Here is a 12,043-nt window from a genome sequence, read left to right on the forward strand (position 1 = left end):
CACTGTAAGGTCACTGTAGTTTCTTCCACTAGTTTAAAACTAGGCAATATTCTGAGTCCCTCACAATACTTAAACTGAAATTAAGCCCCAATCACCTGCCAGCAATCAATGGTGATGTTACTTTGCATTTGGCACCAGGCTGTCATTTATCTTGGTGAACTTCTCTCAGTGAGTTGCTTTCACATAAGGCCCAAACTGCAACTAAAAATCTCTCCTTACAAATATCCAGATGAACTGAAATCAGGGAGCCCTCCTCAGCTCCACCCATCTCTATGATAAATAGCCTGCTCAGGTAAGTAAGGTCAGCTGCTATTTTGTATCTGTATTGCTTCTATTCTGACTATTGAAAAAACTATGGAGCAGACCAAACCCCCTCAAAATATATTAAGAAGATAGCCTATATCCCAACAGTTTCTTATTTTAAAGACAAGTGCCAGCCATTGCAATCCAGATGTATTTCAATTGGTCAAATTGCAAGTCTTGAAGCAAAACACACTTTATTCAGACAGAATAGTTAAATTAAAACAAAAGAAAGAAGAAATTGGAATAACTTTAACTGCATTGGAAAACTTTACATAAGAATAGATTATTTCACTATTAAACAGTAACTGTTCCAATATAGTGACATTCCACAAGCACACCATTGGCTAAGGCAAATGCAGTAAAATAAGGTGTTTCACACACAATTCTCCAGCCCAGGAGGAAAAACATCAAGAGAAAACTCTGAGAGAGAGAATAGCAGGGAGACCTGGTTTCAAGATCCTAATAACTGCTACTGAAAATCTCAAACTAAAAATCCTGGTTCTGTGTGAATTTGATTGCACCCATTCAGGCTGCTTTTATTGTTCCAAATTTAGAAAATAACTCCAAGGTCTCACAAGCTGTTTACTTTATGGGTTTTGAAACAGACTCTCCATATCTCTATCTCAACCTTGCTTCATTAAAAAAAGGATGAACTACACTCTTAAAGCCAAAGTATCATCACGCATGGATCATCTTATGAACTACCATTTGTTTAGATGTTCTGGCAATCTCTATAGTTCAACGTTTTAACAATCTAACTTTCTAACTGTTAGCATCTTAACATTTTAAGCATAATAGGTTCTGACAGGCTGCTTCTGTAAAATGTGGCAGAGAAGAAGGGTTCACCATTGTTAGGATGCAGTTGCAGTCAGGGTAGCTGACCTGAAAAAGAGGCGAGAGGCAGCCACAGTGATTGATAGTGCCAAGGTGGGCTGTTTAAAAAGCCCACGCTGGTGTTGTGGGACTCTACCTCAGCTTTAATAAAAACAGTGAAGTGGTCTTGTCCTCACAACCCCTCACTCCATTCACACACTCCCTGTGCCCAATTTATGATCCTTTATGACATATCCCCCTATGCAAAGCTTTGACCCCCATAAACTTCCTATGGCCCTTCAGGTCCCCATGTCAGGCTATTGGGGTTTCCATGCCAATTCATCTATTACAGGCTATGCAATTATATATAAGGTTATAGGGACACGAGAATATATAAAAGAAATCATTTATTCATTACTGTTCACCACTTTTAAAAAAATACCTTTTACAACAAGGCAACATCCCAATCTCTGAACATTCTAAAATATGCATAGCAGGAATTCCAAGCACTTAATATGTTTTAACATGGAGTAAAATAAGCATTGTAAATTTGATAGCAGAGACCAGGCAGCTCTCCATAAAGCAGGGGCTTAGGTAATTGCTCTCGGTGCCTGTATTCTTAGCCGAGAATGCATAATGAGACTTAGCTCATTACTGCACTTGGCACTAATCTTTGAAATGTAGGCATGACTCCAAGAAAATTGTGGAGGAGTTAGCCACACATATCTAAGCAATGGAAACCATCAAGCTAGGATTCCTTGGTGTAGACTAACTACTCAAACTAACCCACACAATTAAAAGACACCCCTGAAAATTGGAATCCTAAAATCAGGACACATTGTCATTTTTAAAAAGCTCTTGAGTCATTTAACTTGGCAAATTTGTAAGTCAAGATATCTGAATTTCAATTAAATACATCCAAAATAGGCGAGATTCTAAACACTTGAATACATTGTCATTGCAACACTTGGTACAACAGAAGAAGCAAATGGCCCTTTGCTGCTTGCAAGGCACAACACAGCACACACAAATAGATTTTTTGCTGAATATAAGGTCTGCAATTTCTTGCTACACAAGAACAACACAAATAAAAGGGATTCAGTAGAATTTGTATTCTGTGAAAATTGTTGTTGAATTGTTTGAACTATCATCCAGAAGGATGAATTATATGGATGTTGCTTTCACACATGGTGTCCAAACCTGTGAGCTATTTCCAATTAAATGCAGTACTTTTGTTTTAAAAAGAATGAATGTTGGTGGACTGCTTGCTTCTTTTGTAGCATACTTAATGCAAGATCCAGAGAACTGTGCACAATATTGATGACACAAGGGACAAAACTGCTTAGCTTGGGATTTGTTTCATTTTTATTTAAATTTATTTACCTTGGCTAGTGCACTTCATATTCTAAAGGATCCTGGAGAGAATGTGATGGGAATGTTAAGTGAAGCCACTTGTACCTCTGTAATAGATAATATCAAAGATAATATATAAAAATAAAATTATGACTTTTTTATAAATCAAAAAGCAACAAAATGCAAGATGACATGTTCAAAATACATAAAACACCTTTGTGCACAAACAAAACATAATGCTGTACTGGAACAATTATCATTACAATGAAGATGAAATGCTAAATAAAGCTGAAAAAACAACTTATGAATGCAAAACAAGTGAAGAAAGTTGATTCCACGCCTCGTTCTAACTTGATCTCTATAACCTTGTGAATGTTTATTTGCTATACTCCCTATTCCCAGTTTGGTCAGTGACTTAGCATAACCAACATCATTAAAAATACTTTGTAAAAGGAAATACAAACAGATCAACTATGCAAAAAGTGTGAAATTAAAACTTCTGTGTAAGAATCATGAAAGGAAATCTGCTTGACTCTAGAGGTCACCTCCAGCCACATTTGGAAAATACTTGCCAGAATGTCTCTGCCATTAAGCCTGAACTGAAATTATTTAGAGCAATGTAAATGTATGACCATTTTCTATCCAATCAGGACTCAAAGGTTTTCTTATTTTTTAAAAAAAGATAATGTGTATTGAAATAACAGTTCAAAATATTGCACTCCATATAGTTATGGCAATTCATGACAATATGCCCATAACAATAATAATAGTTGAGCAAATAATATTCAACAATCCATGTGTGACAGTGTGATTGGATTTCCCACAATGATTTATCATACTGTGGTGCTGGTTGAGCTTGTGAGAATTTAGGTTGAAAGGCAGGGAACATTTTTAAAACTGTTCAAGAAGATTGAATGGTTTCCATGGCTGCCTTTCATTTCAAATGTTCATGAGTTCTAAATATTTAAATATTTAAATACTACAACTTAATTTACAGCTAGTGCATGCCCTGTAGAATTGTGTGCTCTTACTTCTATCCTCATTATCTCATTTGTCTCACCCCTGCTGGCCTGTGAGTTACAATTAGATTTGCAGATTAACAGAATTAAAAGAACGAGAAAATAAGAAAGAAATGGATACAGAAATTTTTGACTCTGTTTGTTCGATTTAGCAAGGAAAATGGATCCCAGGTAGAAACATTATTCAGAAAGACTGGTTCTCACTTTCATTTTCTTTGATCACTTTAAATATTAAAATAATTTTCAGTTAACAGAAACACTTACGTGATAAGTAATACAAGTAAACACATTTGGTTTGGATGTGTCTTTTGTGGTAATAAATCACTACCCTGGATGAGTGAGACTGTCTGTATGTAATAGTGCTTCTGCTCAGCAGGAAAAATATTCAGGCATAAAATATGCTTCAGAATTCTTTCACTACAAAGTGGCTTTTTTGTGTTATGCACAAGCGGCATAGGTCAGACAATAGTGAATATTGGAATAGCATATTATTAAACAAATATTAACAGGCAGCAAGATGTGTTGAATGCAGGAGTGATTCGGCATAATGTTCATAGTATTAGACAATCCCACAATTAAAGTTTACTGATTCAGTTTTAATTTGTGCCTGATGCCTAATGATCATTTCAACGGGAGGAATATTTTATAGGATGGAATAGATTTTCTCTCCTAATGGACCATAAGGACTAGAGAAACGTTTCCATGGAGAAAGCTAAAAGTGAATGCTATTCAATGCTAACATTTGAAATCTGAGTTGACAAGCACAGCTTTATCACTGCATTTAAAAAGTCACACAATGGCCAATGCTTCATTCACATTGTTCAGCAATAGCCAGTGCAGCAGATTGTGAGAGCTTCACTAATACAATAACAAGATTACTAAAAGAAAATTGTCAAAACTGGTACAAATGAAGGTTATAGTCATGGACATTATATCCATGACACCAGAAACTTCACAATACATAATACTTTACCACCTCATTGATTTTAGTACCCATCAATTTAGTAAGTGCAACACTGTTGCAGGATGGCTGGTCAGAAGCTTATCAGTTTAGTTCCACTACATTATGGGTCTTGCCTTTATCTCTATAAGACAGAGGATGAAACCCTACCATGTTTTGGCTAAATAGCCGTCACCTCAAGCTTGGTGGTCTGATTGTCTCATGAGGCCGAAAAAATATTCTTGCTATTTCTTACTACACTCTGCTTTAATTGCCATTTGAACAAGAATCACATCCTTTCTCTCTGATCACAATATGCTCCATTCCTGGAGCAACGCGCCACTCACTAGTGATCACTGAATTGACCAGCATTCCTGGTGTTGCGGCCATATTTAAAGGCCCACTGGTTTTGTGGACAAGTACTGTCAGTCTGGACTTCCTGCGATTAGTCCCGGACAGAGGAATTTCCTGCCCCACTGTATAGGCCTGGCCCTGAAAGGCCGGTGGATGGGGTGGTGAACTTTCTCTCCCCTCCCCCAGGAACAACAACAGAGTTACGCCCTTGGATCACACCAACCTGGTATGAGTTTGCCACCCATATTGACTGCCAGCAATGTAAAAAGAAGGGCAATGTCCTTTACCAGTGTAAGTGCCAACATTTCTCTCCAACACCTCAAACTCACTGTATCTTTGTGACTCCACCTGCCTCCCACCACAGCATATGCTCACCACTCTTAAAAATTCCTGAACATCTTTACCACTTACCTTCACCCACCCTAAATATGTGGTGCCACTGACTCTGCACACCCTCTGTTCTGCTTACTCACTTGGAAACATCCCTACTTACACCAAAAATAAAAGCTGTGTCACCCACTTTCATCTTTCCTAATACCTACTTCTCTCTCATTACAAGAGCCAAACTATCTGCAAGAGGACAGAAAAAGTCAAGATTAGAAGTATGCTGCCCACCATTCTTTACCCCTTATGACTACAGAATTGCTGACTCCCCTGAGCTTGGATTGGTATCAGAGGCTGCTCTTGAACTACTATGCCAAGGTCCCCTAAACAAAGGTCATTCCTCCTTGACTGGACTGAGGCCTGTTGACAACCATGGCAAACGTCTTGTTTTGCGCCCGTGCTAAAAGGCAAAGCAAGATAGTAGCAAAATCAGCCTAGTATCTTTACCTGAGGCAGCAAATTGTAAAGCACAAGGCAAGACAAGGCAGGGATGCCGTGAGCACCCAGGTGAAGTTAAGACTGAGTGAGTGTAATGACGGTGAGCAAAGCACACAGGAATGTAACCTTGACCAGTCCATGAGCTCAGTCCTGAGCAGACAGTGTTCTTAAAGCAGCATTACAATCAGAGATGCCAGTGCAGCCCAAATTGACACATTGAAGCACCTTGTAAGTGGATTGGAGCTGTGCCATGAGGGTTCATAGAGTCTGGCACATGTCTGATACAAATGTCCATGGATGTGGCTGGTACCATGGAATGAACTGAGATTTTAGTGTCTGTTCTCCAATGTGACATTCTTTTGGAACAAGCGACTAGTTGAATGCAGGAGTCTGTCAATGTCATGTTAAAGTCCACAACTTATCACTATATTACCATGCCTAGTATAATTTGCAAGCTTCATTATGCTGTCCTCTACACCCAGGTTGAGGCAATGCATAAAAAGAGAGTTGTTATGATCCATCAGATCCTGAATGAGATCTAGTTTGTTAGATAATTTATATTTTCTTTACTTAATATGATGGTAGAAGATCAATGACCATCTCTGCTCTGCCAGGGTAAGGGCTACCATTTTCTGTGTGTTATTTCATATTTTCTCAATCTCTGAGATTGTACACAGCTCACACCAAGGCCCATACTGTCCCACTCTCACTATTGCTTGCAACATCTTCCCTCACTCGCTCTTACTCATCACCTTCTCACTCATCTTACAAATCCCTGCACTATCTACTCACACACTCAAGACATGTCACCAATGTTCTACCACCAAAACTGACTGCTATGCCACTCACTTTCAGCTCACTCAATCCGTCCCTTTCTTTCATTCCAATAGAAAATAGCCCATGATATGGTCGAAAGAACCAAGATGGGTGGTGAGATATCTGATGTTCAGCTCCTCATCCATATGAATAGAGTATGTTGACAATAGCTGATGAATGAATACTGGGTCCTGTGGAGAGTCAGAATGATGTATGTCTCAACAATCAAGTGAGAACCTTTATCCATTGTTGTGCTATTCTCCAATTCTCTGCATTGTGGTTCACAATTCAAATGCCATAACTTCTACCCCTTGGTCATAGCATATTCGCTTCTGTCTCCTGCAAGTGCAAGCGGCATTACCATAGACACTGTGGTCAAAAAGGCAGTCCCACAATATATCCCCTCCCCCACCTTTGCAGAAGAGAGCACAGATGCCTCAGGATGCACAGACGGCCCCCTACCAGCCCAGGTACTGATACCTCAGTGGGCACATTACCCAGTTTAAAGTGGGGATCACCAGCTGTTAAGAGCAATATTGCCAAATCTCCACAGCTGGTTGAAGAAGAAATACACCAGAGAACTGCTGGAGAATAACCACATGCTCAGCCCAGGCAGGAGAAGACCCCGTGAGGCCAGCAGTTTGGGATTACATCCACATGTATAAGCATACATCAGGGGAGCAAAAGGTTGATTTAATCACTAACAGAGGAAGCTAAGGCAGCAGTTCACTCCTCATCACTGACTGTGGAGAAATTTGCTATGTTAATTAATCTCTCCTTGAGGTTCTCAGTCATCAGCATCTCTTTGGTCTGGTACAAAGCTAGAGGACATTATGGGTAGGTCTACTTTACCAATCACTAAGTCTTTTGTAATTACAAAAAAGGACATTGGAAGGGACAACTGAATACTTGAAGGCAAAAAAAATGTGTGTGTGTAGGAAAACGTGTTGGAGTTTGATCTACTGGATTGCACTTTGAAAGAATCACTGCAGACTTGATGGATTGGATGGGCACCCTCTGTGTGTAGTATTCTATAATTCAAAGGATTAGTTTTCCAGTATTCAACAAAACCCAAAAAGCAACAATTAAAAAAAATGTCTTGAACTGTCAACATTTTATCACCTTTCCCACACCCACACTTGCTCAGTATTTCCAGCATTTTATGTTTTTATGACATATTTTCAGAAGTTTTGCATGCAATTCTAATCTCCTTCTTCTTGGAAGGATGTTGTGAAACTTGAAAGGGTTCAGAAAAGATTTACAAGGATGTTGCCAGGATTGGAGGATTTGAGCTATAGGTAGAGGCTGAATAGGCTGGGGCTGTTTTCTCTGGAGCATCAGAGGCTGAGGGGTGAAATTATAAAGGTTTATAAAATCATGAGAGGCATGGAAAGGATAAATGGGCAAAGTATTTTCCCTGGGGTAGAGTAGTCCAGAAATAGAGGGCATAGGTTTAGGGTGAGAGGGGAAAGATATAAAAGAGACCTAAGGGGTAATGTTTTCACACAGAGGGTGGTGGAATGAGCTGCCAGAGGAAGTGGTGGAAGCTAGTACAATTACAGTATTTAAGAGGCATCTGGATGGGTATATGAATAGGAAGGAATGAGAGGGATTTGGGCCAAGTGCTGGCAAGTGGGACTAGATTAGGTTGGGATATCTAGTCGACATGGACAAGTTGAACCGATGGGTCTTTTTCCCTGCTGTACATCTCTATGACTCTATGACTTATGTCAACACAGAGAATGAATTGCACAGTTCACTGTTCACGTAACTTTGCCTCATTTAATTTATTCTACCTTCAGAGGATAGATATTTCTCATGTTTCCTAAAAAACTATCAGTTGAAATCAGGACATTTAACATTCAGAATCCATTCTTTGTTCAATTTTCATGATTAAGAATTGCTTTTCAAGTCTACATCATGGTATCATAAACTGTCTAGCCCTGCCTTTTCTGGTTAGAATCAATAATGTGCATGTATTTATCAATCCTGCCCTCTGTGTGCCCCCTGCCTCTTAAACTCAAGATTCATGAAGCTTTACTTAGCTTTGATCTTAACTGAGATTTACACAAATCTATTCTCATCTTTACGATGGATGAGGACCAATACATCAGTGGCAAGTGCCATTTGTTTTTAAAATGATCTCTTCCATTGATCTATGGCTGATAATCAATCTGATGAATTAAGCTTTCTTCCAAGCCACATATAGATTAAAATTTTGAAATCTTTACACGTTTTCTCCAAATTTTTGTACGCTGCATCAGCAAGAAGGTCAGGATTGCTTGACACTTGACATGCCCATAATTACTTTATTGCTTATTAACTGAGGAGTGGGAGCTTTTCTGTAACAAAATGCACCAGATTTCTGAAATTTTTCCAATTCTGCATCAAACCTGAAATAAACAACCAGAAGAATGTTCTTTGTCTAGCAGCACAGACAAAAACTTATGAAAACATTTGTTGAAACAAAAACAGAAATTGCTAGAAAAACTCAACAGGTCTGGCAGCATCAGTGGGGAGAAAGCAGAGTTGACGTTTCAGATACAGTGACCCTCCTTCAAAACTATTCGTTGAGTTGGCTTTTATTAAATTGAGATTTGAAACATAAGCACTCTCATTGACGACCTAACTGCGACTGTTGGTCAACAGGTTTATTTGGAAGCACTAGCTTTCAGAGCACTGCCCAGATGAAGGAGCAGTGCTCTGAAAGCTAGTGCTTCCAAATAAACCTGTTGTACTATAACCTGGTGTTGCATGATTTTTAACTTTGTACACCCCAGTCCAACAATGGCATCTCCAAATCATGTCTACTCTTGATGTTACCAAGCCATCCTTGTTTTAGTTGCGATTGATCTTAGATAATTTCCACGCAGCTAGATCAAGGGCACTAAGCAACTAAGTGTTGCTAGAAAGAAGACTGTCACTTCATCCACATACCTTAGATTCCAAGTCTAACCTGTGACACAGAATACTCTCTTCTTCTTGCTGATTAAGAGCCTTAAAAATAAAACAAATCTCGACAGTTCCAATCTGATTTATACTGGGAAAAAAAAGACCAGTACATCTTCAAATTTAATACTTTTTTTTATTTATTCATGGGTTGCAGGCATTACTCATTCAGCCAACATTTATTGCCCAAAAGGCAGTTAGAAGTAAACCACATTATCATAATCTGGAAACTCATGTAGGCCAGACCAAGTAAGGATGGCAGATTTCCTTCTCTGAAGAGCATGAATGAAACAGATGGGTTTTTACCATGGTAACAGGGTGCCATTAGGCTAGCTTTTTATTACTTAAGCTTTTTTCGTATTGAACTCAACTTTCACCAACTGCCATGCTGGAAATAAAACACGTGTGCCCAGACTATTAGTTTGGGTTTCTGGAATACTGATCCACTGAGTTTGCTACTGCCTCCTCCAAATTCATAGGGCTATGCATTACATAGATGTGGAAGCATTGTGGACCACCTATGTGCTATCCACATCAATGACCCAAGATTGTCTGCCACTTGAGCACACTGCCATGAGCCCTGACTTGTTCGGGCCTGCCCTACTGCTCCAATGGGGCTCAACATAAGATGGAAGAACAGCCTCTCATTTTCCACTTGAGCACTCTGCAGCTTTCAGGATGCAATTTTGAGTTCAACAATTTTAAGGCCTTTCAAGTCCTTCCCTCAACCCTATATCCCTGACCTTGTTAACATATAGGGTGCTTTCATCACAGCCAACTCATTTTCACCCAGTAATGGTGCCCAGTAACTTCTTTAACTCCGTGGTTTATCATTGTCCATCCCTCTGTCTGCCTAAGAGCTGTAATTTCTCTCTGGTCTCCATCAGCATCTAACATTTACTCCTTTATCCCAACCCCAAACCCCCTGTCTTTAGGACATGTACCACCTCTTCCGAGCTGTTTTCTAGTTCTGAAGAAGGGTCACTGGACCCAAAAGGTTTACTCTACTTTCTATCCACCGATGCTGCCAGCCCTACTGAATTTCTTCAGCAATTTCTGTTTTTGTTTCAGATTTCCAGCATCTGTAGCTCCTTGTTTATTGAATGGCTGCTACTTGTCACTTGCAGATATGTGCAGCTGCTGGTCAATATTCCCACTAAGCAGCCATGTTGCTGTTCCAAGGGTCAGCGCATACGAAGCAATGTTCTGGTGCCATGCCAATTTGTCAACTTCCAGTTTTATATGCATTGGTCTCAGAGGTCTATACAGAAGGAAAAGAAATTAAAAGGAACATAGTTGCTGGCTCTTGCTAACTGGAAGATACCAGAAAGAAACATTAATTATTTTTGCTAAATGCTTTTGAACTACAGTTCAGCTTAAGTCACCTTGACTGTGCAGTATTACAATTTTAATTTAATGTTGGGAATCTTTCCATCAATTTTGCTAAAGAGCTCTGGCTAGGGCAGTTCAAAGAACTGTTCAACAGATTATCCTATCATTATTGGAAAGGCTTTCTGGACACTTACTTATTTAAAGCTGCCATCATGCAAACCAATGCTGGAGACCAGGGACAAGTAAACATCCCTTGTACCTTGGAACATATATTTTTATATCAAAGTGAGATATGACCTTCAGAGGACCTAGCAAGCGGTGGCAGGCACATTCATTTACTGTCCTTTTCCATTTTTTTCTGTGATAGACATTCTGGATTTGAAAGGTTCTGTGAAAGCAGCCTTGATAAATTGTTGCAGTACACCTTGTAGGTCGCACACCCTGCAAACCAAATGTGCCAGTGGTGTTTGGATTGAAAGATTCTGGTAGTAGCCGGGGTGCCAAACTAAAGGGTTGCTTTGACCTGGATGACTTCAAGCTTCTTGAGCATTATTAAACCTGTAATCATCCAGGCAAATGAACATATTCCATCATACTCCTGACTGGTGCTTTATGGTTTGGACAAGCTTTGGGATGTTAGGCATTGAGTCTCTCACCTGCCTCTTATTGTATTGCCAAGGAAATACATGGTTGACAAAGTTATGCTTTTGTTCAATGGTGTCCTTGAATGTTAATGGTGGTGGATTTAATCATGATAATGCCATTGAATGCCAAGAGAAAGAGATCTTTTATTTTCAGTTTAAGATTGTACTTACCTGACACTTGTGGAGCCCAAACATTACATAACAAGCCTGAAAGTTGGTCCTGGATGGCATAGTGACACAGCGTTCAGCAGTACTGCCTCACAGTGCTAGGGACCTGGGTTCAAATTCAGCCTTGGGTGACTCTCTGTATGGAGATTGCATGTTCCCTCCAAGTCTATTTGAATCTCCTCTGTGTGCTGCAGTTTCCTCCCACATTCCAAAGAATTGCAAGTTCGATCAATTTGCAATGTTAAGTTGCTCCAGAGTGTCCAGAGCTGTGCAGGTTGGCTAGATTATATGGTGTTAAGAGATTGGGTGTGCGAGTTGGGTCTGGGTGAAATGCTCTTTGGAGGGTTGGTACAGACATGATGGGCCAAATAGTCTCTTTCCGCACTGTAGGGATTCTGTGTTTTGATGTATGTGCACTGCCTCATTATCCAATAAATTGCAATGTTAGTGAGCACTATGCAATAATTCCCTATTTCAGTGGTGCATTTCCAGTGGGCATATATCCACTTCAAGTCTTACAATGATGTGAA

The sequence above is a fragment of the Hemiscyllium ocellatum genome, chromosome 29, assembly GCF_020745735.1.
Source record: "Hemiscyllium ocellatum isolate sHemOce1 chromosome 29, sHemOce1.pat.X.cur, whole genome shotgun sequence".
Lineage (NCBI taxonomy): Eukaryota > Metazoa > Chordata > Chondrichthyes > Orectolobiformes > Hemiscylliidae > Hemiscyllium > Hemiscyllium ocellatum.